General features: G+C 46.9%; 1 protein-coding gene and 1 long non-coding RNA gene across 4 annotated transcripts in view; one reads left to right on the forward strand and one right to left on the reverse strand.

The window, feature by feature from the left end:
- Positions 1-25,468, reverse strand: part of NEDD4L (NEDD4 like E3 ubiquitin protein ligase) — a 379,669-nt gene that overhangs the window by 211,199 nt on the left and 143,002 nt on the right. The gene's annotated exons all lie outside the window — the stretch shown is intronic.
- Positions 6,236-7,064, forward strand: LOC123331122. The gene is made up of 3 exons (XR_006547592.1): positions 6,236-6,415; positions 6,777-6,833; positions 6,927-7,064. It is a non-coding gene; the product is annotated as an uncharacterized LOC123331122 (long non-coding RNA).

Below are 25,468 nucleotides of genomic sequence, written 5' to 3' on the forward strand. Positions count from 1 at the left end.
AAAAACGCAGAGCAGGGAGGGAGTTTATAGCCTAAAGAGCTTCACCTCTTCAACCTGGTGTCAAAGGGGAGGCCAGCGCGGGAGGGAAGGAAGGGCTACTGAAGAGCTAAGCTCCCACAAGACGACAGAGGAGGAACTCAAGGACTTGCCTCTTTCGTCTTGTCCCCTTATCCCCGCTGGAATGTTTAGATAAAAATACAAAATGACGTGCACACAAGGCTATTTACTGCCAAACAATGGACAAGTCTGGGGACAATCTGCATGTCCACCAGCAGAGGGCTGGCTGAATAAACTGGGACCTCCATATGAGGTCCTACTAACACAGCTGGAAAAGACACGGGAAATTCTTATATAATGATACTGAGTGAGCCCTAGGACATAGTCCTAAGTGAAGAAATAAATAATCAGGGTTCAGAACAGGATATATGTTCTGCTCCTCTATAAGTAAGAAGGAATACAAAATATATGCATATATTGAATCTACATTTCCAAAAAGGCCAGTGGACGGAGAACCTCAAATCTAACAAACAACAGTTACCTGTTGGGAGACAGAGATGGAAGGTTGCCTTAATACAATAATCCTTTAGTTATCACTTGGTCGACTAAAAAAGAAAAGTAAATTTAGAAAAAAAAAAAAAACAAAGTGGAACAAATAAAATAATCTATCAAGCTGGTGGTGCAATCATACAGAGAAATATTTTTTTTACTTGCCTTTAAAATGTACTTTTTTTTAAAGTTTTTTTTAACTTTTTGAGTCAATCTTGGCAATTTAAAGGTAGTACAGCACAGTATAAATGTGTGCTCAGTCGCGTCAGTCGTGTCTGACTCTTTGCGACCCCCTGAACCGTAGCCACCAGGCTCCTCTCTCCGTGGGATTATCCTGGCAAGAATACTCCAGGGTGTAGCCATTTCCTTCTCCAGGGGATCTTCCTGACCCAGGGATCAAACCTGCATCTCCTGCCCTGCAGGTGGATTCTTTTTTTTTTTTTTTTTTGGTTTAAAAGAGAGATTGTACTATTTGTGAGCATATTTCAAAAACATTATCTCCATTGTATATATACAGACATACACAGAGTCTATTACATCAAAACATTGGCCCCACATGGCAACATCTTAACCAAAACTGTAAAGGAGAAATTCCTGGTGGCTCAGATGGTAAAGATTCTGCCTGCAATGTAGGAAAGCTGGATTCAGTCCCTGGGAAGATCCCCTGGAGAAGGGAATGGCTACCAACTCAGTATTCTTGCCTAGAGAATTCCATGGACAGAGGCTACACCCCATGGGGTCCCAAGAGTCAGATATGACTGAGCGACTAACACTTTCACTACTCCACACTTGGAAAATAATCTAAAGTTTGGGGACTTCCCTGGTGATCCAGGGATTAAGACTCTGTGTTTCCAATGCTGAGGGCATGGGTTCCATCTTTCATTGAGGAACTAAAATCCTGCAAGCTGTGCAGCATGACCAAAAAATAAATATATAAAACACACATTAAAATAAATGCAAAATGAAAAGTTTTATTTATAAAAATGATAATCACAATTACCCACTAATACAATTCAGCTTATATATATTTTCCTCTCTGCTGCCGCGGCTCCTAAATCGCTTCAGTCGTGTCCGACTCTATGCGACCCCATAGACGGCAGCCCACCAGGCTCCCACGTCCCTGGGATTCTCCAGGCAAGAACACTGGAGTGGGTTGCCATTTCCTTCTCCATGCAGGTGGATTCTTTACCCCTGAGCGAGTGGGGAAGCCCTAAAATATATTTTTAATCTTACATCCCTAATGGGATATAATGCTAATATTTAAAGAATTGCAAAGAAATATTAAACTACATTCAAAAGCAATAAAATGGCAAAGTATTAATAATTGTCCACCAAGGTGAAAGTCAATGTTCTTAATGTAACTGCCAGTGGGAAGGGAGGCTGCCTCCTACTATAACGTATTCAGCATCTGAACAGATCTGACATTATTCAAATACATCTCATATTATCTCATTCCGTTTTCACAACAAAATTGCAGGATGACAATTATGCCCATTTATAGCTGAGGCAACTGCCTCAAACTGATCCAACGTCAAGTTCTTCTATTTCCACGCCCAGTGCTTTTTGGACGGCCCCTCGGGATCCACACGACAGAGCCCTGGGGCGGCAGCTCTGGGCCTAAGAGCTCTGCCACCGATTTCAAGCAAAACTTTAAAAATTCATGCCAGTTTTCATCTACTCCACAATACACCCATGTCGGTTTTCACACGAAAATAACATGTTTGGGGACATCAAATAAGCAGTACAGCAGAGCCACGTGTGTGCCCTGCAGCTCCTTACTCCACTGTGGGAGGCACTGAGCTTTGGGATGCTGCAGTGAGTCAGGGCATCTGTCTCCCAGATGCCTCTGGAGGCCCGACACCAAAAACGGGCCACGGCCCACCGTCCGACAAGCACACTGCCGGGGGCCTTCCCAGCCTACAGCGTTTCAACCGGCACCTACAAATACACTCTCTGTGGCCGTAACTTTTTCACCTGAAAATTCTGTCTAGCCTTTTCACTATATCACCCAGAAGTGAGTCATTGCAATGGCAGGCAAATTAAAATCACATGATATGGCTTGAAAAATTGTTCCTACCGATTCGGGTGTATTTTTGGAAAGGGGCACTTCTGACTATCCTAAGAAAAAAGCTAAGAGGCAAACAAGGAATTCAACTTTGCAGCAGCAGCCTACCGCAAAGAGAAACAGAACAGTAACACTTACTGCCGCTGCTGCTAAGGCGCTTCAGTCGTGTCCAGCCCTGCGTGACCCCATGGACGGCAGCCCACCAGGCTCCCCACTGGGATACTCCAGGCAAGAATACTGGAGTGGGTTGCCATTTCCTTCTCCAATGCATGAAAGTGAAAAGTGAAAGGGAAGTCACTCAGTCGTGTCTGACTCTTCGTGACCCCATGGACTGCAGCCTATCAGGCTCCTCCGTCCATGGGATTTTCCAGGCAAGAGTACTGGAGTGGGGTGCCATTGCCTTCTCCGATAACACTTACTACTATATCCTTTAACAAAATGACAGCAAGTCTTTAAAGATAAAGGTTTATCCTTAGAACAGACTTAGAGAATTATTGCAAAAATAGTACACAGAGTTACCATGGATTCTGTATCTGGTTTCTCCTATCATTAACAAGTTACATTAGCCTGGTACATTTGTTATAATTAATGAATCAAGGTTAATATATCATCATTAAGTAAAGTCTATACCTTATTACATTATATCCTTTTCTTCCCTACTGTCTTTTCCTGTTCCAGTATGCAATTTTTGTTTTCCTTGGATTTTAAAGTCAACCACAGGAAGGCTATTTAAGCAAATATAATAAGTAACAAGCATAAAAGACTAAAATGATGTTTCTCAAGGCATGCGAAGCCCAAGAAAAATGCAAAATCGTGAAATCACCACCAAGACTCAGCTCTTCAAAAGACCAACCCTGATCAATAGCTACAGTAACATCTCAGGGCTTCCCTGGTGGCTCAGCCATAAAGAATCCTTCTGCAATGCAGGAGTCGGGGGTTCCATCCCTGGGTCAGAAACATCCCCTGGAGAAGGAAATGGTAACCCACTCCAGTATTCTTGCCTGGGAAAACCTGTGGACAGAGGAGCCGGGCAGGCTACAGCCCAAGGGGTCACAAGAGTCGGACATGACTTAGCAACTAAACTTACCACCACCACCCACCATCTTAAGAGAACCTACATTTATTAAGTATATAATGAACTTCCATGAAGAAGACTGAGTTGTTGCATGAAAACACCAACCTGGAAGTCAGTTCTAGGTACCAGAAGTGGTACACTCACGCTGAGCTGAGCATCATTTAAATCAGGTCAACAAATAGCCTTTCAGGGGCCGCAGCTCACAGAACACCTGTCTGGGTGTGTGAGCCACTATCCCATTCCCAGGCTTAGTTTCGTCTAATTAAGGCGTCAAGAAGTCAACACATAAAAAGTTATTAACCTCGAAGTTTTCAAAGAGCAAGGCAGAGTGATGACCAAAGGTGTTAAAAATGAACACATGACTCACGGAAAGTAAATTCAATAAAAGGATAAAAGTTCCCCAAGAACTAAATTGAGGGAGGAACCCCATGAGAATGATCAGAGAAGGGAAGCTCATTTTTCTGGGCTAGAGTTTATCTTCGGAGAAGGCAATGGCAACCCATTCCAGTACTCTTGCCTGGAAAATCCCATGGATGGAGGGGCCTGGTGGGCTGCAGTCCATGGGGTCGCTAGGAGTCAGACACGACTGAGCCACTTCACTTTCACTTTTCACTTTCATGCATTGGAGAAGGAAATGGCAACCCACTCCAGTGTTCTTGCCTGGAGAATCCCAGGGATGGGGGAGCCTGGTGGGCTGCTGTCTATGGGGTCGCACAGAGTCAGACACGACTGAAGCGACTTAGCAGCAGCAGCAGCAGCAGAGTTTATCTTGAAAGAGAAAGTGTTAGGCTAAACTGGCTCTTAAGGTCTCCTTCTGTATCTAACATTCCACAGTCGTCTCTGATTACAGTCTCCGCAGTGAGGCTGATGGCAGAGACACCCCTGTCCTGTCCCCGGTCACAGAGGGACTCAGACAACAGGACCACTCGGACCCCTCTCCCCACCAGCGGCCATGGAGCGATTTCCTCCACAAATGGACAGTGCTTTTCCTGCCTGACCACAGAGGCGAATCCTCCGTTCAGGTTTATAACTACTAAATAATGTTATAATAAGGCACTTGGCCAATAACATGAACTGCAAAGAAATGCTTTGTATTGCTGCTGTCTTATATAACTCACATGCTCCACTAATTTGTCATGAGTAACTCAACCTGGCCCAATGGAGCCCTCCTGCAAAAATCCAACTTTTACTCTTTATGAATAGGCTACTCAGAGAGTTCAGATTTTCCACAGCATTTCTAATTCTGCACATTCCTTAAGGCAAGGTTTGGCAGCTTTGGCACTACTGTGGCTGGCTGGGGGCACATTTCTTTGTGCTGGAGGGCTGTCCTGTTCACTGCAAAAAGTTGAGCGGCACCACTGGACTGTGCCCACTGAAGGACAATCAAAAATGTCCCCAAACGTTGCTAAATATCCCCGGGGGTGGAGAGGAGGCTAAGTCAATCTTGGCTGAGAAGCCCTTGGAGCAATTCATGATGCATATTAATAAATATAATATGATCCCAATAGCAATGCACGATCTCAACACGGATTACATGACTTCTTAAAAAAATATTTTATTAGACCCTACAGACGAGTATTTGTCTCAGAAAGTATCATCACTGTGGGTGCCCAAAGAAGCAAAATCATGTTTTCCCCCTCAACGGTTACGAGTTAGTACTTTTAATATATAATAGACAGTAAAAATATAAAATAAAAATTAAAAATATATAGGCGTGATGATTTCCTAGAAACAAAGGTCAGAAGCCGGCCTTCACCCTCTCTGTCCCAGGGCTCTACAGCCCACAGCCAAACCACACTAGCACAAGGCAGAAGCTGGCCTGGGAAAGAGGCCAAGATGGACAGCTCGTGACCACCGGGTGCCACCCAACCCACCCACACGCCGCCCCCGAGGACCGCGGGGCGTGCTGCCCAGGGGTGGTCCTGCCACCACCCCTCCACCATTCAGACCCCACTCCCCAGAAGACAATGACGCCGGGGAGAGGAGATCCCGTGGGAGGAGGCGCTTCCCTTACAAATGCTTTCGGCGAAAGTGTTGAGGTTTCTTGATATGTCACTCTGCTTAATCTAGGGGTGGGGTGGAGAGGAATATTTTATAAACAACAGCCAAACAGGATGAGTAAGTTCTTAGGGGAAACCTGAGAGACTGTGGGTTGCTGCCACTGGATATGTAAAACCTGGTTTTATACCTTCTTATCGTTATAAAGGTCACTTCTCCTTTTTGTGAGGAAAGGTTGAAAGCTGATTTCAACCACTTTAGCTCATTTTAGCTGTCAGTGTGACCGTGTAGAATTCATCTCCGCAACCTACTTAGGTCAGAAGAAAGGGGCTAACTCTCCACCCTGTAAGCTCCACCCGAATGCCTCTTTCCTTTGTGGAAGCACGCCAACAGGTGTCTTAGCAGAAAGAAGCTGGGAAGCACAGATGGTTGCCAAGGTGACTTGAAAGAGACCCAGGCAGTCAACACCTGCGGCTGGGCGATGCCCATCACCCAACATCACCCTCACCTGGACAGAGGTCCCCAAAGCAGGCTCAGAGGAAGGGCTTACCAGGTCAGCCCTGGATCTCAGGGCCTCAAAGCCACCCAGGAGTGCTCCATCACACAGGCTGCTCTGCCGATGAAGATCTTTGGTTCCACCTCTTCTGGCTCCGCCAACCCCTCCACCACCTCCCCCCACCAAGGGAAACCACACACTTCAAGAGAAAACCAGCCGTGCCCAGCTCCTACAGGTGGGCAGATGGCTGGCAGAGAGAACCACAGAGGTCAGCCCGTGGGGCACTCACCAAGCTAGATGCTAATCATGGCACAGAATCACTTACATCAAAGATCATTAACCAGGCGCCCAGGCCCCTGGGCAGGGGTGAGAGTTCACAAGCTGCAAGGCGCATTTAGATAAAGCTGCAGCCTTTTGTTGCCAAACACCTGGTTTGGGTCATTTCGGGAGAAGGGCACTGCAGTGGCCCCGGGGCGCCCACACAGGGGCGTCCTGGGAGGGAGGGGGCAGGTCCGGCCTGCCTTCCACTGCTGCTGTTCACCCAGAGCTGCCACTAAGTCTCTAGGGTTTATTTCCTGTTCTTCCTTCTCCCTTAGGAGGTGTAACTGTCCCTTAGCATGCAAGGGAGAGGGCAGTGAAGGAAGTGTAAACAGGTAAAGTCTGGGCTGGGGGGGGTCCAGTGTCTGCTATTTCTCGTCTTCTCCGGGGGAACGTCTCCTTTTAAGGTGATTGTTTCGACTCTACAGTTGCAAGTCCCACACCAAGAGGGTGGCAGGTCCGTCTTCATCAGAGCTGCTGCAGTGCTGTTTCTCCCACCTTCGGGGACCCAACGCCACTCGGCTCTCAGGGACAAGAGGTCGCCACCAAGCCCACAGGATCAGAAGTTCAAGTTCTCGCCTAACAAGGGGCCAGGGATGTGAAGATTCCTGACAAGTGTTCTTTCTGACATGCCTCAAGCGGCTGCACGCGCTCCGGCTTCTTCCCTTCGGGACTCATAAAAATCAGGGCCAGCCCCCCTCTCACCCTTTGTCTCCGGCAGCCTGAGTTTCTCGGCGTTTATGGACGGACTCGCCCCCAAAGAGCAAGCACTGCCCTAGTTTCTCCATCCCGGGATCACCCAACTCCATTCTATATTTGCCACAGAGCCATTATTTGCGTCTAAAGTGTCAAAACGGCAAACCACATTAATTCCTGCTAGTGAGCTTAACCTCACCTGGGAAGACAATGGGTTCTCGGAGATTAATTTCTGGGTACAAACCGAGGTGTCACGTGAGTGCTCGAACAGTCTAGAAAATGTAAGTGCTGGTTTTCTTCTCTCTCAAAGGGAATACAAGTTTCTATGTCTGGAGGCTGAGGAACGTGGGGAGAAGACAATGAACAATGATCTAATCATCTGGCACCTCATTTACAATTTTTAAAAGTTCATAACTGATTATACATCCATATAAGAGCAAAACCGTGTAATCTCTGAACACAAGTGAAAAACTAAAGTTAGGAGTCATGTGACTCATCCTCCAGCACTTCCTGTAAAGGTTATAAAACAAACTAGGAAGACATTTATACCCCAGGAGGTAAATCTAGAATAAAGAGGTGGACACCTGTCCCACCACGACCTCGCTAGTAGCATCGGCTATGATTTAAACTGAACTTCATGCACAATGAGGTAAAAAAAAAAAAAAAAATCAATAGAAGATCTGTCCTCATTTCCCCTGGGGTTTTGTACCAAATTTCCAAACTCTGCATGACAGATCCCTTCCACTGTGTCTATTTTCGACATTTCAGGCACACAGGGATGACAAATGCAGTAATTTATTCATAAAGGGGCCGCTGGGGGAGGGAGGCACCGGAGCACTAGCTGTATTATAATTTTTCAGTGCACAGAGAAGAGGTTTCCAACAAGGTGAGACGGGGGAAACACAATTTTTGATTACTGAAGCATGCAAAAAACAAAACAAAACGTTTTATGGACATGAAAAAGGTGGGGGGAGAGGAAAAAGAGAAAGAAAAAGGAACAGAAAGAAAGAGGAAGGAAAGAGAGGGACGGGAGGAGGAAGGAGAGAACGAGACATGAGGAAAGAAGGACCAAACAAGTCCCCAGTCCTGGCACATTCAGATTAAAGCTAAAGGATCTATTAGAGAACATTTTCCTGATGTTAATGTTAACCAAGGAAAACAGACTCCTTTGTGGCACTTACCCGATGCCAGGCAGGAAGACCTCACATTAAAGGGGACAGAGCGAGGCTGGTGGAGATGCAGACGCTGTCGGTTTCCCTTAACAACGGCGGCAGCGAGCAGAAATCCCCTGCTCTGCCCGGTGCCCCGCCGACAGGTGATCAGCAGCCTGGAGCAGGACGTGCCACGTCCGAGGGAGGGGCCGGGGAGGGCGTGGCGCCGCCGCCGCCCAGGTGGAGCCCCGCGGGAGCCGCCCGCCCCCGACTCTCCAGCAGGCAGGTCGGGGCCCCTCGCTGCAGCCTGTCTGGGCTGGGAGCGGCTCCCGAAGCCTGCCTCGCTCAGATTCGGAGCGGATTCTGATGTGGGGAAGAAGGAAGCGGCTCTTCCTTCGGAGAGGGCAGAGACTACCACGTCTTACAACATACCGCCCCCGACCCAGCAAAGCAGGGAAGTTAACAGCCAACTCACAGAAAGAAGGGTGCATACCTGCCCACCCCCGCCCTCGCTCCCCAGGTAACTCTGGGGCCTTTAGAATCCCAAGGCACACCACGAATGTCTTGTTTGGAAAATGAATGCTATTTTCCCCCTCTAGATGCATTGAGAGGAAGGGTGTTCCAGGAAACAAGAAAGCCCTCTAGATACTGCTGCTGAAGCAATTGCTCAATTGTCATTACATATTCGGAATGAGCATGTATTTCCAGAGAACATTAATTTTGGATTCCATCTCCACCACCTTATCAACTGGGGGTCATCAGGCAAAGTTCTTGGTCTAAAGTGCCTCCCACTTCCTCATCTATAGAAATGGAGCCTTGAAACCTCCTTCAGGGACTGTTATGAGGCATCCCATATGGAGAGACAGACAGACAACCTTCAGCAACAGAAGATCTAAAAGTAACGTCCAAAGTCAACCACAGCCACCCTGTCACCTCCCTCAGCTGAAAACTGACTCCACCCAGGTCCAGCATTAAACGATGGTTCTACTAGTTTAAACCAATGTCTCCAATAAGTTACCGGGGGTTCGGGGGTGGGCTCGGGGAGTCCAATTAAAAATTATTTCTGCACACAATGGTCAAAGAGCACATGGCCTTTCAGCCCCAATCCTGCCAGGGACACCAAGCTGCAGCCCAAGTTACAGGAGGTTTCTGCCCCCAATTCCCTCCAACTTCCCAATTCAAGAGCACACCCATGTTTGAGAGCAAGGAGTGTTCAGGAAGAGAAGAGGCTCTTAATTGAGCCAGAAGGTCTTTTTCCTTTAATGTTCCCCTTTAAAAGGCAGTTATTTCTCAAAATGGGACTCACAGGTTCCTTGTTAAGACCACTCTTTAATCTGAGCAGAAGACAATGGCTTGAGTACCCTGTTCAAGGCTACAGCTTTCAGAGACCCTGGCGGGGGTGGGGGCACGCAGAGCTCTGCTGGGCCAAGAAGCTGCCATCGCCATCTGGTGGTGGCTTGTGCACACTGCAGTTGTGAGCCCTGTACCACCCCCAGTCCAGTCTCCAGGAGGCAGCCCATCTGAACCCCTGGTGCTTTGATGGCTTCAGGACAACCTTGGCTCTCCCCAACCCAATTCATCTTCCCAACCTCCCTCACTTGCTACCACCTCATTCCCGCATCCAACACCCAGTGATTAAGTTACCAAGAATGAAATTCCCGAGACCGACAGGAAAAAAAGAAGCAAAGAGCCAGGGTGCTCCCCTCCCCCCGCCCCCGCAAACCTAGCAGCGGCAAGAGCCAATCCTGATGAAAAAATTAGGAGGCAGGACTTCTGCAACCGAATGAAGAGACCAGCTGAAGATCCAGGGTGTATCAAAGAAGAGACAGCCCTGACCAGTGAGCCAGCCAGCCGTGGGTGGGATCCCAGAGGAGAGCGTGTGCTGGAAATCCGGTCACAAACAAAGGACTACCCAGCAGGTGGCACTTCCAGAAATTACTCGTAACTACTTCCCTCCTCCAAAACCTTCATCAGTCTTGGGTAAATACATCTAAGTCCAGCAGGTCCCCGAGAGCAGAAGCCAACCTTGGGAAGAAATGTGCTGGAGGAAGCTGAGGGCCACGGAGAAAGAAGAAACGAGAAAACTGATAGCTCAGTGGTGTCGCTGGAATACACTCTAAAATGCTGCTAGCGATTTCTAAGCAAGAACTGAGGGGGAAGGCAACACACGGGGGTTGTATGAAAAGGCCTGGGTGACCAGCTGTGCCTTAGCTGGCAAAGTTCTCTCCATGTACCAGCAGCATCTGCTTAGAACAGAAGATGATGCCTCTTTGAGTCACAAGAGAACAGAAGAATTCTCGGGACTTTATGCTACTTAAAACGCCCTGCCTTTTCCACCCGGGTTGCCCTAAGATATTATTTGCAACAACTATAAAATTAAGTATCTGATTGCAATTTAGTTCAATTCTACTCATTAGAATTAGACTCATTCAAGAGGTACATTTTATTTTTCAAAGAGGTTTTCTTTTTTTTAACTCTTAAATGCATTTTATTGCATGAAAAGTTACCTCCTTATAGCTGATTTGACTATTTGTCTCATTTGTTTCTAGCTTAATTTTACTTTAGTCAAAAAAAAATGTATTTTTAATGAGTTCGGCCCTTTAAACATTTTTTGGATCTCGTTTTCCTTTTTCTTTAAATTGGAGTATAACTGCTTTACGATGTTGTGTTGGTTTCGCTGTACAACAAAGTGAATCTGCTAAATGTATGCCTACAGGCCCTCCCCCTTGGCCCTCTCCCACTCCTGTCTTTCCATCAGATGTAAACATGTTTGGAAGTGGCTCATATATAAAATAGCTTGTGTCAAAAAAAAAATAGAGGCCACACAGGTCCTCCCCCGACCCACATACACGGGCCTTGCTCTCTCCTTAGACCCTTTACTTGAAAAACCTCTGCAACCAACTCAAGCTGACCACGGTCACACAGGCTGCTGTGTCGTGCCAGAACACAAGAATATCTGACTTGGATACCGCTTCTTTGAAACCACCAGAAGCTAGGCCAGCAGGCTGAAACACAACTCTATATACACTAAGGGATCTCCCCCGCTCCACCCCCGCCTATGTTGTTCCAGGCTGAGCTCAAATTAGTAACTGATGATAAGTTCCCGCAGGCCCAGGTCTGTGTTCTCCTGGCTCCCGGCACAGCACCTTTCAGCGTGAAGAGACGCTGGCGGAACTCCAGGGAAAGTCAGCTATGAGCACCCACGGGCTACATCCATGCGAAGCAACCCAGCATAAGCACTGAAGTTTGTGCTGGGCTGCGCAGGGGGCAAACGACCCAGTGGACACATCAAAGCTCTTCAAGGTGGCCTAGCGAAAAGACAGTATGGTGGGTGGTCAGCTGTCAAAGGACTGCTAGGAATCACTAAATTAAATTGGAAAAGCCACGAGTCAGGAGACCCAAAACCAGCCCGAGTGAGGCCACTGAGGACCGTCTCCACTTGACGGAAGGCAGCTGAGTACCTTAACCTTTCCCAAGTCAGCAAGCCTCTCCTCCCAGGAAAGTCATCAAGGGCCGTGCCTGCCACTGTCTCCGCTTAGGGCCCAGTCAGTGGTGCCCTGGCTCACAGTCGGCAGTGCTGAGACTCGGAAACCATCTGTGACCCTGGATGTCCATTGAATCTTCCTCTCGAAATGCCTGTCTGTAAGGTACAGCTTCTCATCCTGCAGTGAGTGGCCAGATCCCAGGTCTGTGTACCCAGGAGCAAAGGCTGGAAAAGCCCAGTCAGCAGCTTATCAGCAGCTGTGTTTTAAGCTCCAGCCCTGAGCCGAGTACCATGCTGGCCCTGGGGTTTCCGGGGTAGAAAGGCCTGCCGGAGACCACCTCTCACTGCCCATTCAGGACTTATTTTTCTGAAATAAAAAACGTCATCTGTGCATACCATTTACCACGGGTTTATGCACTGACTTCTAGCTTAATGTAATTGCTTTGTAATGAGCTTATCGCACCAGTAAAATTTTAAGCTGCTGCACAGCAAGGCCAATGTCTTCTTTAGTAATTCACCAATTATCTTGGAGCCAGCCTTCTTGGAGCCAGCCTTGGCCCAGGGAACTTAGCTGCAAAACCTCACTACACACGGAAACGGTGTTTGAATTTTGAAATCACAGGCATCATCGACAGGCCCACGGGCTCAGAGCTTCACTGGAAAAGCTTCATTATTTAGCTTCCCATTAGAAAAATGAGGCTTCTAACCGCAGGAAAGTGGGAGAAACAGCACTGTTGCCTCTCCTGCTGCTGCTAAGTCGCTTCAGTCGTGTCCGACTCTGTGTGACCCCATAAACAGCAGCCCACCAGGCTCCCCCGTCCCTGGGATTCTCCAGGCAAGAACACTGGAGTGGATTGCCATTTCCTTCTCCAATGCGTGAAAGTGAAAAGTAAAAATGAAGTCGCTCAGTCGTGTCCGACCCTCAGTGACCCCATGGACTGCAGCCTTCCAGGCTCCTCCATCCATGGGATTTTCCAGGCAAGAGTACTGGAGTGGGGTGCCATTGCCTTCTCCGTTGCCTCTCCTAGAAAAACCCAAATGCACCAGAAAAAAACACTATTCATTGATACCAAGGGCAATGAAAAATCTCAGCCATTATAACTGTCAATAATCCAGTCATCAGAAATCTACTTTACAATAATATAAACTCACTGTTTTAATTCTCTTGAAGGCACAAGATGGGTTTAACTATAGGGGAAAAAGATCAACTACAAGTTTACATCAACAGGTTCTCACTCAGACGCAATTTTCTAAAACTGAAATAAACCTTTTCAACTTCTACAAGAGCAATGTTGATTTTTTTTTTAAACAGAAAAACTACACATACACGCAGGCAAAGGAAGACAATAAAGACCCAGGAATCTTGTCCTGTGAGCATTATTTACAGATTTATATTTTAGATTGTCTTCTATATTTCTACATGTGTAGATTTCTTACAAAAGAAACAGAATCAAATGATACAAAATGATCTGTAACTTACTTTTTCACTTAGTGTTTTCCTAAAATGTTTTCCTATCACTAAATATTTACCAGAAACATCATTTTTTATGGCTTCATACTATTCCAAGATATATACCATAATTAAACTAATTTAATTACTTTAAGAGTCTTCTCCAACACCACAGTTCAAAAGCATCAATTCTTCAGCACTCAGCTTTCTTCACAGTCCAACTTTCACATCCATACATGACCACTGGAAAAACCATAGCCTTGACTAGACGGACCTTTGTTGGCAAAGTAATGTCTCTGCTTTTCAATATGCTTTCTAGGTTGGTCATAACCTTCCTTCCAAGGAGTAAGCGTCTTTTAATTTCGTGGCTGCAATCACCATCTGCAGTGATTTTGGAGCCCCAAAAAAGAAAGTCTGACACTGTTTCCACTGTTTCCCCAACTATTTCCCATGAAGTGATGGGACCAGATGCCATGATCTTCGTTTTCTGAATGTTGAGCTTTAAGCCAACTTTTTCACTCTCCTCTTTCACTTTCATCAAGAGGCTTTTTAGTTCCTCTTCACTTTCTGCCATAAGGGTGGTGTCATCTGCATATCTGGGGTTATTGATACTTCTCCCGGCAATCTTGATTCCAGCTTGTGCTTCTTCCAGCCCAGCGTTTCTCATGATGTACTCTGCATATAAGTTAAATAAGCAGGGTGACAATATACAGCCTTGACGTACTCCTTTTCCTATTTGGAACCAGTCTGTTGTTCCATGTCCAGTTCTTGAGAGTCCCTTGGACAGCCAATCCATTCTAAAGGAGATCAACCAATCCATTCTAAAGGAGATCAATCCTGGGTGTTCTTTGGAAGGACTGATGCTAAAGCTGAAACTCCAATACTTTGGCCACCTCATGTGAAGAGTTGACTCATTGGAAAAGACTCTGATGCTGGGAGGGATTGGGGGCAGGAGAAGGGGACGACAGAGGATGAGATGGCTGGATGGCATCACTGACTCGATGGACAAGAGTTTGAGTGAACTCCAGGAGTTGGTGATGGACAGGGAGACCTGGCGTGCTGCGATTCATGGGGTCATAAAGAGTCGGACATGCCTGAGCGACTGAACTGAACTGAGGTTGCTTTATCTCTTTCTTCATGGTAAACAATGCTTCATCCTTAAAACTCAACCCCTGGATATATAAGGAGATATATATATACACACACACATCCTTTGAAATATAAGGATATAAGACTTTCTTCAGTATTCTCTTAAAATTCAAGTATGTTAGCTAATCATCAGGCATGCATGTCTTTCTTTCTCTATGTTTGATAACAATAATATATTTATAGAAGAAAATTTAGAAAGCAAAAATAACTGATAATCTTACCACCTCGATATGATGTTGGGATTTTGTTATGCACTCTTTCTAGTCTTTCCTATACATATATATTAAATTTTTTTTTTTTTTTTTTTTGCCTAAAGGAACACTTAGTTTGGTTTTATTGGTTTTTATCTTTCTGGAGAGAATTCCATATAAAATATTCAATTTCCTTACTTTAAATTTACTAATGTGAATCATAAAATTTTTATTCAATAAATACAAAATAGGGACACTTCCCTGGTGGTCCAGTGGTTAAGACTGTCCACTTCCAGTGGAAGGGGTATGGGTTCGATCCCTGGTCAGGGAACTAAGATTCCACATGCCACCTGGCATAGCAAAAAAAAAAAGTTTACAACAACAAAAAAGAAACAAAATACACTGAATTCTCTCCCTATGGAGACAGGGAGGAAGAAGACAAGGACGGGAAAAAGGTACAAAATGAAAGAAAAGGCAAAGAGGAGAAGATATAAAACCGCCCCCCACCACCGCCCGTGGGTTGCAGGCTTCACTCTGAATTCTCACTGCCTTGCAGGCCACACAGTGACTTTCATGTCAACAGAAAAAGCCAAAACCCCTGGCCGAAGAGCAAATCACCCCTCGCTAACCAGGATGTGGCCAAAATCCCACCTCAACACCTTAATCCTGTTTTCTTGCAGTTCACCACTGAACTTGATAGCTGCTGTCCACTAAAAACAAGGCACAGCCTGAAAGTTGGGAACTAGGTTTCATTGGGGAGCCTTTAAGCCCACCAGGCAGCCTCTCAGATAGCTCTAAGGACTACTGTAAGAAGGAAGGGAGGGGCCAGGATATACCAAAATTTGCAACGGAAACCAGGCAGTCAGCATCAGAAAGATTGCTGCTCATCAAGTCATTGAGTTCAGTGCTTCTCTAAGCACCGGCTTCCCTGGTGGTTCAGGCAGTAAACAATCTGCCCACAAGCGGGAGACACAGGTTCGATTCCTGGGTCAGGAGGAGGGAATGGCAGCCCACTCCAGTATTCTTGCCTGGAGAATTCCATGGATGGAGGAGCCTGATGGGCTCCAGTCCATGGGGTCCCAGAGTCGGACAGGACTGAGCAACTAACACTTAACTCTTAGGCCACTGTTCTGGTTTTCTCCCCTTCTGGGTGCACAGCGGAGGGTGGATGCAATGGCCGATGGCTTGATGGGCACATGGTTCTTTGTTTACGGATGTGGCAGGCAACATTCTTCATCCACACTGCTAAGTCCTTCGGCTAGGAACCGTCAGAAAGACCTATCCTGAACTTGGACAGCTTCTGCAGAGTCCAAAGCTCAAAGCAGTCTCGCTGAACAGGATAAATATGCCCAGGGCAGATCCAGACAGCCGGATTCACACTCACTCAAACTCCAGGCTCAATGTATTGAAATAGCTTCCTTCCCTCCATTCCCCCACTTGTATTATTTCATCTGCTCTGATGTAAAGGTCATCGCCTGTGGTTTCAGTTCTGGTCAGAATGAGGGAAGAAGAGCTAAACCCCAGAGCATCCCAGGGGTTTGGGGTTCAGGTGGGAAAGCAGTAAGAGGTGCTGAACTTTTAAAGACAAAAGATCCCATTGCCTTTCAAACACCAAATAGAGAGAAAGGCAGCAGAAATCCAATGCGGGCTTTATACACAGTCTAAAAATAGACACTTGAGGCAGAATGGTTTCTTTCCAGAACAATTTTAAAGATTCCCAGGAGGTGACAGGTGCTGAGTAAATACCAGATGAAGACAAAGACTCTCAGAGCTGGTGGGGGAGTACAAAGCCCTAGTCTGGCTTCCTGTCCTCTGCCTGGCGCCCTGGATGGCTGAAAGATAAGTCTTTCTTTCCCCGCCCTGCTGCATAACAAAGAGGCCTGGGAGAGAAGGTCAGGGCTCCCTTACTGATGCAGGAGAGCAGAGCAGAGAAAGAACCGACTCCCCACTTCTTTCCTGCCACACATACCGATTGGAAGAATATTAAGCTGTGCAACCACTTTCATTAGAAAGACAATGAATGAATGAACCTACCCGCCAGACTAGACATCTGGATCCCTTGTGCAGAGACCATCTTCTCCTTAGGTGTGCCTGTGTGCTCAGGGCTTTCCCAGTGGCTCAGCGGTAAAGAATCTGCCTGCAATGTAGGAGTCCCAGGAGATGGGGGTTCGATCCCTGTGTCAGGAAGATCCCCCGGTGGAGGAAATGGCAACCCACTCCAGCGTTCTTGCCTGGAGAATCCCATGGACAGAGAAGCCTGGTGGGCTACAGTCCACGGGGTCGCAAAGAGTTGGATACAACTGAAGTGAGTTGGCACGTGCACTGAAGTGTGCATTTACTCAACTTCCGTCCATTCCCAGGAGTGGGATGCTCTTGGGAAGGTCAAGAGCAGAGACTGAAGGGCTTGAGGGACACGGTCCTGGAGAGAGCCCTGGGGCTGGCCCTGGTCACTGGAGCACAGACTGTGCCACGCTCAGGGGGCCCAAGCCCTCACCCTGCCTCTAGCTGTGATTCCAGGACAAACAGATGAATCTCACAAGGGAGTCCTGACACCAGTGTGTTTCTGAGGCTCCCCTAAGGCAGGGCCAGGCATGAGAACTCCTGGCTCTAGGGTCTCTTTCAGCTCTGAAGTTCTACACATGTACTCTGCCTTACATCTCTCCTTCCCCAGGTTAGTGAAGCCCTGTCTGAGGAAAGGAGAAAATGACGTGTGTCAGATGTGGGATCACACATCCTCTATGAACATCACTCATGGAAAGGATCGAGTGCAACGTCTGGGCATAATAAAGCTCAATGAACTTACAGCCCAATTGCAGTTTCCTAAACTTCCATTTTTTCCTTTCCTGGCTTACAGGGACAACTGAAAGACCATCACTCGCTGGTCCTACAGGAATGAAGTCGCTGGCTAGTGCTGTCCCTGGCCTTCCACACACCCTGGCAGGGGCTCGGGATGGAGATCAGGGACGGGGCACTCTGTGCTCTGAGAAAACAGAACAGGCCTTCAGGAGAAAATTATATTAACCCAATTTCTTCCATCTTCTCATGCCTAGAAAAGCACTAAAATCATTCATGGAGACACCTGCTCTTCATGGCTTAGCAGAAGCCTTCTACTGAGATGTGCGTCTGGTTGCATGTTGCTGTTGCTCAGTCATTAAGTCGTGTCCAACTCTTTGTGACCCCATGGACTGCAGCACACCAGGCTTCCCTGTCCTTCCCTGTCCACCACCTCCTGGAGTTTGCTGAACTCATGTCCATCAAGTTGGTGATTCCATCCAACCATCTCTTCCTCTGTTGCCCCCTTCTCCTCCTGCCCTCCATCTTTCTTAGCATCAGGGTCTTTTCCAGCGAGTTGGCTCTTCACATCAGGTGGCAAAAGTATTGGGTTTCCAGCATCAGCCCTCCCAGTGAGTATTGAGGGTTGATTTCCTTTAGGATGGACTGGTTGGATCTCCTTGCAGTCTTTGCCAAAATTACAATCCCCCAATACCGAGCAGGGTCCAGTGGGGCTCCTGGGCACAAAGCCTTTCTGCGTCCCCCATTTCTCTGATTACAGGGAAAGTCATCAATCAGCTTCCATGACCTTCCCTAAGTTCCAACGGACAGATCCAAACGGTTATTAATTAGGGAAGGGAGGAGATTGGAAACCAACGAGAAACCATCAAAAGCACCCTTGGGGCAAGGTCCTGTTTCCCCATTAAGGGATACACACAACAATATCTTTGAGCTATTCTGCAGATACTGAAACCTCTCCAGGTGGGAGAAGTTAACAATTAACACGGTATACTGCCCACAAGCACGTAGACCCCAGACCAGCTGGAGCATGAAGGTCGATGATGCCGACTCCTACATACGTCAACACCAACCCATCAGAAGAATGTCCACAAGCTGATCACACCCTCTTTGAACCATTACTGTAAAACCTCTCACTATCCTCTCCAAGCTGGGATACATAGTTTTGAGGCAAGAACCAGCTATGTCTCCCTTTGCCTGGCAAGTAATAAATCTATCCTTTTCTAACTTCACCCAAAACTCTCGTCTCTGAAATGTGATTCAGCACCCATGCACACAGAAGAGAAGCTTTTGGCATAACCCCCCCACCCACCCTCACCTCTCCAGAACAGTTGCTCAGACCAATCTGAGAGCTTGTCTCCCGGGCTAGCGACCTCAGTAAGTTCCCCAATAAAACTGAAACTCACAGCTCTCATGTTATATGTGCGCGTGTGTTCCAGGTGACAACAACCCTAAGGAAATACTTTTTTTCCCTTTACAACCTTTCTTCCCCAGTCCCCACCCTGTGCATCGAATTTTCCATCCAGAAGCTGCGCTTCCTTCTCGGGTTCCTGTCCCCCAGCTCCATGCCACACCTGCCAATGCGGCTGAGTAACTTTTCCAGGCATGAGTGCAGAAACGCAGTTCCCCGAGGAGGACAAACGTCAAGTCATCACAATGCTCCTCTGGGTTCCCCTGGCCCGTCTGCAGTCATCTCATGGGAAGCTGATAAAGGCTGACCATCGAAGACCACCATCCAGAGACAGGAAAGCAAGTTTTTTCCTAGAACCCTCACTATGCCCAGTGCTTCCTGCCTACAACAGTCCTGCCCACTGTCTGCCGCTTAACATCTTTCCAAGCATCTATTACTTACTTCAAAGATGACTTTCTCACATAAGGACAGGCCTGACCGTGTGAGCCAGAGTTCTCTTCCTGAAAGTAGAGAACCAGGGATCTGAGCCCTTTGCCATGTCAAGACCATCAGCGACCTTCAGCCTTTGCTGGTGGCACAGAGCAGGGCTTCCCGGCTCATTCCAAACCCCTGGGGCGCTGTGAACACCAATGCCCAGATCTCACCCCAGGCCAGCTGGATCAGACTGGCTGGGGGCTGGGCCAGGGTGCCCCAGGAGCTACATAGGCACTGTGGATGAGAACAGAGCCTATGCCCCCTGGAGTCAAAGCTGGCTCTGCCACCTCCCCGCTGAGACTTTAGGCAAGTGGCTTAACCTTTCTGATCCTGGGCTTTTCTCCACTGGAACCCGCAAAGACTAGTTTCTATCTCCTAAGGTTGATATCATGATGGTGATCTAATTATAATGCATAAAACCATAATGTTTCAAAATACAGGTCTTGGACTCTGTTGCTTCATCCATAAATGATAACAAAGGACAGAAAGCCCTCCTGGGAACTCGAAGAGGAAGTGAAGACAGGAGGGTGAGTGAGTCATCGGGTTTGACTTTTTTCCTTAATATAAAAGAGTGATTTATTCCACAACAGGGCATTTTAAAGAATGCCCCATTCCCCTGCTCACAGGTCAGGGAGTGACCCAACAGAAGGCAAGTCCTAAACTTTGCCAGAGCCACCCTCTGTCATGAATGGGAGTCTAGAGCAGCCATTAAAGAGAGAAAAGAAACCTGGTTGAGAATAAAACCAGCAGAGAAAAGGAGAGCCAGCAGAGCAGATGCTGACGTCAGAACACAGGATTCAGCTGGGGTTTTTTTTCTTTCTTTGTTTAAAAACAAAACAAAACACTAACCTTTAAAAAAAAATAATGCATTTAATTATGGCCACACCCCATGACACATGGAACTTCCCCGACCAGGGGCTGGAACCTGGGCCCCCTGCATTGGAAGGGTGGATCTTAACCACTGGACCACCAGGGAAGTCCCCGGATTCAGCCGTTTTTTAACATACACTTTTGGTTCTTCCTAATCTTTTCTGATTAGATCAACAAGGGAATGTGCATTCTTGTAACCTCTTCACTTCACACAGGTATGAAGTTCATCTTTTGAATAAAATAGCCGAACTGGGAGGGCTGGCTCCTGTCATTTTAATCAACATTTGCTAGCGGTTACACCCACTTCAACGCCCTCCAGTAACAGATTAAAGGGGAGCCACTTCGTCACCCTCATATCAACATACTGCTATTAAAATTTTCCCTTTCTGAAAACATGAGAGCTGAAAAAGCTTTTCCGCTAGAGCTTGAACCGTCCCTTCTCTTGCTGAAAGTGAAGGTTGCTGTCTCCGTGCTCTTGATCGTCACTGGGATTCCCTCTTCCCTGAATTCCATGTGTGCTCTCTGATGATCATTCTCCAATTAGGTGATAGGTCATTTCCTTGATTTGCAGGCCATCATTTTCTATGAAGAAAACGCGCTCTTTCGATGTTCTTAGAAACTGGCAGGGTTATTCCCAGTCACTCTTTTTTAAGCTTTCTGGCATCTTTTCGGCCATGCACACTCTTCAGACAGAGTTGGCCTGCTCATTCATAATGTCTCTCACCGTTTGTTGTCACTGAGGTGACCAACTTGAGCCTCTTTTAAAAAAAAAAAAAAAAAAAAAACGTTGTGGATATCTTTAAAAAAAAAAAAAGATATGTGGATATTGCTAGGTTTAAACTGTGTGTTATGGGAAAGGGATCTTTCCTTTTGAAATCTTGCCCCAGCAACTCTTGCTGACTCCAAGCTCCAGATTAGAAAAGCCCAGGGAAGTGAGCGATATTCAGACTGCAGACCCAAGTAACCTCACCCCAGGGTCCCTTCACAATTGACCCCCCATCAGTCCCGTGGCAGCAGCGTGAATGTGTGCACCCCGCTGAGCTGCACTCCCCACTGCCCTCCAGCACAACTGCCTCGAGACCAAGGTGTGTGTGTTCAGTCGTGTCTGACTCTTTGCGACCCCATGGACTGCAGCCCGCCAGGCTCCTCTGTCCATGGGATTCTCCGGGCAAGAAGACTGGAGTGGGTTGCCATGCTTTCCTCCAGGGGATCTTCTCGACCCAGGGATCAAATCCAGGTCTCTTGCATCTCCTCACTGGCAGGCGGTTTCTTTACCACTAGCACCACCTGCGAGTACCTTGAAACCAAGGACCATCGCTAATTAGCATCACCGATTAGTGACCGCTGACAGGGTGTGGTTTCCTGTTGCCAGAGATGGAAGAGCGGGGCTTGGAAAAAGAACGCCTTTGACTCAAAAAACCAAGACTCTGAAAAACCCTTCTGGAAGACACCATGCTAATCATGAAGAGCATCTTTAAACATTGACCCAGCTCCTTTAGAAAACTGTGAGCCACGGTCCCACGTGCCCCCTCAAGGCCTCTGGGATGGTCCAGGGAGCATCCCCAGCAAGACCTCACCTCCACTCTCAAAACCGTCCAGAAGGATGCTGGCAGGAAATCATGAGTCAGGAAGCCCTGGGAGAGGGTAAACCCCACCCGACCCCAGAACCTTCCTTGCACAGAAGACAACACCACAGCAGGGCACGTCCCCAGAGATGGCGACATCAAAGCCAGGCGCACCTAACCATGAAAGTTCCTGCTACCAACACAGTCAATCCTGAGGCTGCAGAGCACAAGCCTTCTTCCCTTCAGTAGCTTTTTCCTCTTTAACTGATTTTTTCTTTCTATAAATGAACATGGAACTCCTCTGACATCAGAAACTGAAATGAATAGACTATAAAAAGGAAGAGGGTGGAAGAAAATTTCTTAAAAAAATTTTTTTTTTAGGCTAAAAAGGGTTTTCACAAATTTAGAGTGAGCTGAAGTAAAACTTCGGTCATTCACATACAAAGAAGCAAGCTAAAGTGATACCCACAAGGGCAAGAAACAGTCAGCTGTAGCTAAGAAGCCTATGGGTACAGTCAGGAGCTTTGCAGGCAATACTCAACTCAATCTGCTAGATGAGATGCTCCAGCAAGAGCTCTCAGCCAGGAGCAGGCAAGGCGGGCTGAGATGTGGCTCAGGTGATGGTTCATCCGACCTAGAGAGCTCACTGGAGGATGGCATCACTGGACTGCCAGCTAAGGATTCACTTAGTCCCAACATGAGCGCACCTGAATGGGCAAATGTTCGCACTGAGGATGAAGGATGCTGAACAGGTGATCTCCACCTGGAGCATTGTTTATAACCAGTGGCAACCAGATTCCGAGGAGCAAGAGTCCTCTAACCAGGACTCCCAGTGGCGGGGGGTGGGGGGGCAGGCATCTTTCAAGGTGGTTTCCTCTGCAGTTGGCCCAAGACTTCGATGACGAAAGGGGTGTGGAATTTAAGCTCTGAGCGGGCAGGGCCTCGAAGTTCCCCTCCTGCCCCTGCCTTCCACGGTGCATGGAACATTGCAGGGGCTCAAAAACATACCTGGAAAAAATCAAGATACAAAACGCAAGAGTCTGGCTACAACAAGAGTAAGGTCCTGTGCCATCACTTCTGGCCAAACAAGAAGGCCATCTCTAAGCCAAGGCCAGGCTTCTCTGGATCCGAGGAGACGGTGACCCGCCACCCCACCTACTGACTCTGTAGCATTCTCAGACACACTACTTGGCCATAGAAAAGGCTAAGACAAAGATACTTACGAGGGATGAGCTGGAAACGGCCACAGCGTACTGGGGAGTTGAGAGACGTTCACAGGATTGTAGGGTGTGACTCTCATGCCCCCGCCCTGCCCCAATCTCACACACACGCGCACGGATCTGGGGGTAGGGGGTATGTTCAAAGGATCTATCTCAGTAAGCTTGGGAGCGAGGCAGAGAGGGGCTTTTATTTCCTGTCTCTTACGTGTCTACTGAGATTTCCACAATTAACAGGCACCAATTTCTGTATCACTTAAATAAGTAAATTTGAAATTAAACAAGAACAACCCCCCGCCCCCCCACCGGTCTGCCTTCCTCATTATTAAACTGGAAAACCATTTATGATGCACTGCCCATTAGCACTGTGGGGTTTCTTTTGGGGGGAAGAAAAAAAAAAGGAACAGAATTGAGCCACCTCTATCCAATTTTTTTTTTAACCTGTTTGTTCTTACTATTTGAAGCCAATTTCCAGCCCAGCTTAAATGACTTAAAAGCCTCTCAGGCATGGCAACATTTCTGTTGCCATCCTCACTGTTATGAGGGACTCTCTACTTAGTCTGCTCTGTAAAGAAAGCCTCAGATGGACCACAAATGCTCAAGAGGATAAAATAAAGCCAGAGGGAGGCAAAAGGCAGGGGAAGCTGGGTGAGGCTGTGACCTAGGGTGACAAAACACATCTCCTGCAACAAGGGTTAACACCCTCTGGACGGCTGAGCCTGTCTGCAGTCCGTGGAGCTCACACCACCTCTCAGACCTCTCCACCGGAAGGAAGTCCCGTCCCACTGAGGCGGCATCTTCTCAGCTGAGACGGTTTTAGAGCTTTGTTGCCGCTGTGACGACTGTCCTCGTGCTTTGGAGGAAGGCCTTTTCCAGGGCAGGGGTGTCTGGAGAAAACACACAACAGCCCCTGTGCTTGTCTCGCGTCCCAGCCCTGCTGGGACTGTGAACGTCAGCTCACAAGAGCCCTCCTGACAGCCCTAATAAACGGGAATGTCTTCAACTGAGAAGGAAATAAACGAGTATAATGCCATGGCAAACGGACACACAATTTTCTCCCTAATTTTTCTCCCCAGTGCCTCCCAGTTTTTTTTTGTCCCACTGAAAGCCTTTATGGCTTTCCTCCTGGTATTGTGTCTTGTCGGTATTTACAGACATGAAAAAACAGTGCAGGGAGAAGAGAACGAGCAAAATGAGTAGAGAAATGACCTGTGTTGTTTTCTTCTGGGGCTATCGGAGCCACCCCCTATTCTGTTGAAATAAGCCCTGGGCTGTAACCTGCCCACTCAAGTAGGTTGCCCACAAAGATGCACCCTTCCCAGCCACCAACAGAATGTTATCTTAAAAACCCCCAAGCACACCTGAGAGAAAATTAGCCAAGCTTTCATTAGAAAAAACAGTTAATTGCTGCTGCTATTGCTCTTCTAGGGTCACTGTCATCAATCTGAAAAGCACTGCTGTCTACATGCATCATTAAAAACTTACCTACAGGGAAGAGATGACAAGAGAAAAATTTTAAAACTCTCTAGTCTTTCCTAAGTCTGTTTTTCATGTCATGGATTGCTTTCATTAACTTCTCCATAGTGCTAAAAACTCCCACAACCTCAGACAGAAGCATATGCAAACTATATATTTTTAATTTCCAAAGCCAAATACAAATATTTTTGAAACCATCCACACCTGTCTCCCACATGAGCATGGATATACATAACTCTTTATATTACTATCTCTCTATATTAAGAATGTCAGTCTGGAAATTCCTTTCATAAGGAAAAATGCATTTTAAAGGTCTGATCCATAAAAACGTGAAACTGAAAATTCATTAAATTCATTTTGTCTTTGGGCCATACTGGACCTTCATTTGAAAATTTTCATTTCTTCTCAATATTTCTTTATTCCTTTATAGTTCATGGCTTTGTATTGTGATGACCTACAACTCTAGGAAATTACTTGGCAGAGAAAGGGAAGGAAAAGAAGGAAATAACGCTTAATGTATGTACTGTCTACTTTAAAACCAACTGTGTAGAAAGTATGGACCGCTTAAAGTAAAATCTTCATTCCTATGTATGTCACTTGAGAATAATTCAAATACCTGCCAAACAAGATTTGAATTTTTAAAATTTAAAATGAACTCCCAAGCATTACTAGATATGAAAATTATTTCAATAGTCCAGAACGAAAATGCACCTGATGGTCTGGCCACCAGAGGGAGCTATAATCCCCCACACTCCTGAGTGCAGATACACAGGACACAGGATTCAGAAACCTTCATGGTCAGGGACGCTTCACAATGCCTCTCCTCCAGCGAATTCTACAAAGTCAGAGGGGTTAAGGGTGAGGCTCTCCTTCAAATTAAAGGCAGTTGTGGTAGCTTCAACATAAGAAGCTAAAAGTCATGTGGTATGTGCCGGTAGAGGCTTTTTTATGTTACTAAACTGTATAACCTAAATATTGTAAAGAATGAGGGTCTTAACAATACATACAGAACAGTAAAATAAGAAATTATGAGATAAGAAGGTAAG

Source organism: Bubalus bubalis, chromosome 22, assembly GCF_019923935.1.
Source record: "Bubalus bubalis isolate 160015118507 breed Murrah chromosome 22, NDDB_SH_1, whole genome shotgun sequence".
NCBI classification, from domain to species: Eukaryota; Metazoa; Chordata; class Mammalia; order Artiodactyla; family Bovidae; genus Bubalus; species Bubalus bubalis.